Genomic DNA, 6,561 nt, shown 5'->3' with positions numbered 1-6,561 from the left:
AATAAAGCAGAAATAGATGTTTTTCTGGAACTCTCTTGCTTTTTCAATGATCCAGTGGATGTTGGCAGTTTGATCTCTGATTCCTCTGCCTTTTCTAAAACCAGCTTGAACATCTGGAAGTTCACGGTTCACATATTGCTAAAGCCTGGCTTGGAGAATTTTGAGCATTACTTTACTAGGATGTGAGATGAGTGTAGTAGTTTGAGCATTCCTTGGTAGTTTGAGCATTCTTTGGCATTGCCTTTCTTTGGGATTGGAATGAAAACTGACCTTTTCCAGTCCTGTGGCCACTGCTGAGTTTTCCAAATTTGCTGGCATATTGAGTGTAGCACTTTCACAACATCATCTTTCAGGATTTGAAATAGCTGAACTTAAATTCCATCACCTCCACTAGCTTTGTTAGTGATGATACTTCCTAAAGCCCACTTGACTTCACATTCCAGGATGTCTGGCTCTAGGTGAGTGATCACACCATCGTGATTGTCTTGGTCATGAAGATCTTTTTTGTACAGTTCTTCTGTGTATTCCTCTCACCTCTTCTTAATATCTACTGCTTCTGTTAGGTCTATACCATTTCTGTCCTTTATAGAGCCCATCTTTGCATAAAATGTTCCCGTGGTATCTCTAATTTTCTTGAAGAGATCGCTAGTCTTTACCATTCTGCTGTTTTCCTCTATTTCTTTGCATTAAGAAGACATCAAACCAAAGTGTTTTCTATTCCTTAATTCCCCTTGAAATTACTTGCAGTATTTGTTAAAGATAAACCATTGGTATCACTTTAGGAGATCAGGATTGAATAGATCTGAGATGAATATCATATATACATGGTTAAAATGAGCATCTCTTCTGGCCGGATTCTAATGTTGCCATGTGGAGACTGAAATTTGTATCCAAATAAAAAGTTGAGTCACAAGCTTTTCCTGACTTCCAAAATACTGTTTCAAAGTAGCTTTTGGTCAAGGAATCAGTATTTCTAATCAGTACTGCAAGTGATTCTGATGATCTGAAAGTCTTGATAACTGGTTACTCAACCCTTGATTACAGAAGAAGAAAGCAACATCTAAAGAATGTTAGTCTCTGGTCTCTGAGCCTAGATAGCAAGATAGGGAAAGCGTTGGCAGTAGAACTGAAGGATGGTAATGAATGTTCAAATTTAAAAATGTAGAGATTTTTAAAACGAAAAACGAGAAACTTTACAAAATAATTAAGTGGCTTATCCTTGGGGCAAAGAGTTTGCAACTCCAGAGTCCCAACTCAAGTCTATACCACAGGACATTTATGCCCAATTATGACATCTGTTGGAGAAGGAAATGACAACCCAGTCCAGTACACTTGCCTGGAAAATTCCATGGATAGAGGAGCCTGGTAGGCTACAGTCTATGGGGTCGCAAAGAGTCAGACACGACTGAGCGACTTCACTTTCTTTCTTTCTATAGTTCCTTTTGGAGAAGGAAATAGCAACCCACTCCAGTGTTCTTGCCTAGAGAATCAAATGGATGGAGGGGCCTGGTGGGTTATAGTCTATGGGGTTGCAAAGAGTCAGACATGACTAAGGAACTAACACACACACATGACATCTGTCTTTCCTTCCTTTCCTTCTTGCATTCTCCCTTTCTTTTGTAAAAATTTATAAACAGAAATGTCAATTAAAATAGAGTCAAGAGGCCAGGAGAGGGAGTTCTCACACCCTAAGATAATGCCTGTGTACTAAGTCACTTCAATCATATCAGACTCTGTGTGACCCTATGGACTTCAGCCTTCCAGTCTGCTCTGTCCTTGGGATTCTCTAGGCAAGAATACTGGAGTGGGTTGCCATGCCCTCCTCCAGGAGATATTCCAGATCCAGGGATTGAATCCAAGTCTTACATTTCCTGTATTGACAGGTGGGTTCTTTACTGTTAGCCCCACCTGAGAAGTGCTCCCTATTACAGTAGCAGAGCCCCAAAGGAAGAAGACCCTTCATTCCTGCCAGGAGTTCAGCTGATGATATTTGTCCAATTCAGCCATTGAAAATCTACTATGCTTCAAACTCTCAACTCTTAAATGCAGTCTTTGTTTACTATGCCCTCCCAACTTCCTTTTGCCTTCTCTACAAACATTCTTCTCTTTATCTCACTGGAGAATGACATGTGGCTTGCGATTCACGTAGGCCCTGAGTTCCAGTTCTTTGCTGATCCCAAGTAAACCCATTTATTTATTTATTTTTTCTGAAGAAATAATTGGGACTGCAGTGGTCAATCACTCACTTTCCCTTTTCTTCTTCCTTCTTTCTTTCCTTCCTTCCTTCCTTCCTTTGATTTTTCCATACTATAAAATTCTTTCAGTCACTGCCTGTTAGGTACAAAAGGGAAGCGGATGAGTCCTAGAGTGTGAAATACATCTACTGTGAGTGCTGAGTATGCTCGTAGGACACATTCTGCTCCTCACATTCACAGCCAGTCTTGGACTCAACCTGCTGCCAGTAAATTCACTTTGTCTTTGCAGCCAGCCCCCGAGTCTCAATTGTTTATCATTTTCTCTTTGAAAGCTACTGTTGCCCAATTGTTAGACTTCCAGCTGATGTTTACTGCTTTTATAGGAAGGAAGTCTTCTGATTAATTTTGCTGAGACTATTTCTGTTAATCATTATGTAAAGTAGGAACTAAAAAAATTTAACATAATGAAATTTAACGCAAAAGATTTTTTAAAGTTTTTAAAGTCACCTTTCCAGTCTGTGCTGATTTTCTAAAGAAATGAGTTGGAATCTTTAAGATTTTGTGCCAAACTGTTATTTACAACTCCAGCACATCCCAGTTTCTCCAATAAGAACAGAAGGCATCACATGTTTGACAATGCATCTCCTCCTCTCTTATCACTGTGCATCTGAGAAGATGTGTATTTTAGGTGACATTTATCTCAAATTAGTTACTTCTGTCACATCCTAACACATAACCATTGTAATACAAGATTTTCTAGTAGTGAAGTCTCTAGACTGCTTAATTTCAGTGAACTGTTCAGTTTTATACCTTAGAAGCCATATGAAAACAGCACAGTGAATACTAATATATCTTTTCAAAAAATAAAGTACAGAAAAAAGAGATATCTCAAAAGTTAACAAACTCCTTTAGTTACATATCAATTTCTCTTTACATAGTATCTCTCATATTAAGCTGCTATAGAGCAAGCAAAAAATGAGTGTGAGCCCAGTCCCTCGGTAATATCCAACTCTATGTGGCCCCATGAACAGAATAGCCCTACCAGAGTCCTCTGTCCATGGGATTTCCCAGGCAGGAATACTGGAGTGGGTTGCCATTTCCTCCTCCAGGGGATCTTCCTGACCCAGGGATCGAATCCGTGTCTCCTGGATTGGCAGGCAGATTCTTCACCACTGCTCCACCTGCAAAGCCCTCCAGCAAAACATAAGTGAAACCAAATTTCCAGGTCACTGAGTCCTTACTGAAGGATCAGAGATGTCTTGTAATCTTAAACACACTCCCTGAGCTCCATTGCCTCTGTTTATGCATTTCATTGGCTGTCGCTTTTTGTTGCAGAATTTCAGTAGGCTTGGGCTCAGGAGGTGGACTTCAGTTAAGGAAAAAAGGAAGTTCCTGAGGACAGAAAAGAGAGAATATTCATTCGATTACAATTCATACCAGAAAATAGCCCCTTTAATTTTATATAAGCTGTTTGACAAAGATTAATATGGATATTCTTTTTCTTTAGCTTAGAAGTATTTTATTCTGTTTCTAATAAAAAGTGATTCAAATGCATAATATCCACACTAAAATAACATTGGCAACCTCCAAAAAATTTATAATAAAACTTTAATGTCATATGTGACAATTATTAAAGATTTCCTGATACCAGTTTTTTTTTTTTTTTTTTTTTTGCTGTTTCAAGTGGAAAAGAAAATAAGGAGGGGAATTAAAAGGAAAAGGATTGCTTTTGATTTTCTCCTGAAAAGATGGTGAAAACAAAAATTGATGGTCATGTTTCACTGTAATTAAACGAGCAGCAGAAACCATTATTTATAGCTGTCCCTAAGGCTATACTGTAAGTTAACCCCATTTTCTTGACATTTTCTTTATATAATTGTTCTTAATCATTTTGCCATTTTGTGGAAATCACTAATCCATGTGTCCTAAATGGAAAAGTATCAGCTCAATTACTTCACTAACATTTTAAATCTTATCTACTGTTCCAAATCAGAGAGTTGAACACTTGATGCCTTTTCTGAATTAATGTTATAATTTTACATTAAAAAAATTACCAGAGGTATCAATTTAATTACTGAACTTTAGTGAGTTTTCATTCTCATATTTTGCTATAGAGATGTTTTATCTATAGAAAGTAAAAATATTACGATAAAAAGAGGTTTCTTTCTTTACATAGTTCGTTTTAACATCTTTATGGTTTAGCCCAAATTTGGATGAATTGCTCTCAAATAAGCAAAACTCCTTTGAATGCTTGACAACTTTTGTAGACACAGCTGTATTATGTATGATGATGGCAGAATTGATTATTTAACTTTAACTCTAATTTTGTTCTTATTACAATTATAAATACATTTGGAGAAAGGTAATTTTCATAAAGATAAAATCATTATGCAGTCTTTCCTTGATGTAATTAGCATTTGTTTTATTTGAAACAACAAAGCTACACTTATTTCAGCCAGCAAATATGTAGCTTTAAGCAAAAACACTTTGAATTATGTATCTTCCAGAGCCCTTTAGCATTAATTCAATTAAGAACCACTGAATTACTCAAGACACCAAAGAACCCCAGTTTCGAGGGAACCCCAGGGAATTAGAATTCCCTCTCCAGAAGGCTAGAGAAGAGAGTGGGTATCTCCACTTTTAACAAATGCCCTAGTTGATAGTTTTGGGAATTTCATTTAAAAAAAATATAGATTTTGAAATCCCATGAATTGAAATGACTTCATTTTTCAACACCTGAAAAAGTAATTCTTCAATCACTTGAAACCAATTGCAGATTTTTCCATGCTAAATAACTATTACATACAGTTTCTGAATGATTCTAATTGAGAGTGTTTATTACTTTGCACTTCCAAATACAAAAGTTGAATTTCATAAGACTGTGAAAAATTGCAAATCTTTGAGTAGCCTTTAAGCAAATAAAGTATTGAAATGCATTTAAAATAGAGGGAAACAATGGGATATTTAAAATAAAGAAATATATTATGTATGCTCAATGACTGTGTTCTTATATCTAATTTTGGTATGATATATGAAACTGACCCTCAGAATGCAATCAATACTTGTTTCTTACTTGGAAGAATTTTAATGAAAAATAAATTTCTATTGTGTAAACTTGGGAGTAGTATTTACAATGGTCATATTAGAAAGTATGTATTTAGGTGGTGAAAATCTCATTATATCTTTATTTCCAATAGTGGGGATGGATTATAATAAAATAGGGTAGCTTATTGATTTGGGGGCTTCCCAGGTAGTGCTAGTAGTAAATAACTCCCCTGCCAATTCAGCAGACGTAAAAGATGTGGCTTTGATCCCTGGGTCAGGAAGATCCCCTGGAGTAGGGAATGGCATCCCACTTCAATATCCCATCTCCATTCTCCAGCCTGGAGAATCCATGGACAGAGAAACATGACAGGCTACAGTCCATAGCGTCCCACAGAGTCAGACAGGACTGAAGCAACTTAGCGTGTATGCTATTCAGTTTTTTATTTATGTGTTAATTTTCAATGCTCGTTTTCCCATAACCAGTGGCCATCCAAGCCATTATGAGCTCCTGTACACTCCAAAAGACATAAGGATACATGGGATGGAACACAAAAGCAGAAATTTAATATTTAAAAGTCAATCAGAGTCAATCATGTGCTGCTGTAATTTCTATTTTAATCTCCTTCCTATACCTGCTTCCTCCATACTTCTAAGTTATCTGTAAGTCTTTGCTTTTTGCACCTCTGCATCAACCTGAGAGGACCATAGGAGATCTTCCTGTGGGTTCCTCAAGGAAGATGAAGGACCAGGGACCTGAGTTGTCTCATCCACTGCAGGCAGAATCTGGGCCTCCTCACCTTACTTACAGAGCTACAGTGAGAAGCAGAGACCATGTTAAATCTGCTGAGCATCCAATCAATTTAAAGATATGTGAACGATAATAAAAGACTTCTGCTTTAACCTGCTACCACCGTCGACCCCCCGACCCCGCCCTGAATTCCATGTTAGTTATACAGCAATAGCTAACACATTCAGGGGCAGGAGTACAGACATCAGAGAGTTGATGCAGGAAAGGATTCCACTGAGAAACAAAGAGAAAGTTTAACTAGAAAAAGAAGTAAAATAAACAACAGATGAAAGAGAGAAATTTTAGCTTAGGCAATCATGGAGGTAAAAACCAACAACCAATGTTGTTCAGTTGCTAAGTAGTGTCTGATTCTTTGTGACCCCATAGATGATAGCATGCCAGGCTTCCCTGTCTTTCTCTATCTTCCAGAGTTTGCCCAGATTCATGTCCATTGAGTTGGTGGTGTTACCCATTCATCTCATCCTCTGTCATCGCCTTCTCCTACTGCCTTCAATCTTTCCCAAGTTCAGGATC

This window comes from Bison bison, unplaced genomic scaffold (genome assembly GCF_000754665.1).
Source record: "Bison bison bison isolate TAMUID 2011002044 unplaced genomic scaffold, Bison_UMD1.0 scf7180017864387, whole genome shotgun sequence".
NCBI classification, from domain to species: domain Eukaryota; kingdom Metazoa; phylum Chordata; class Mammalia; order Artiodactyla; family Bovidae; genus Bison; species Bison bison.
The sequence above is the reverse complement of the archived record's forward strand: the minus strand, read 5'-3'. Positions refer to the sequence as shown.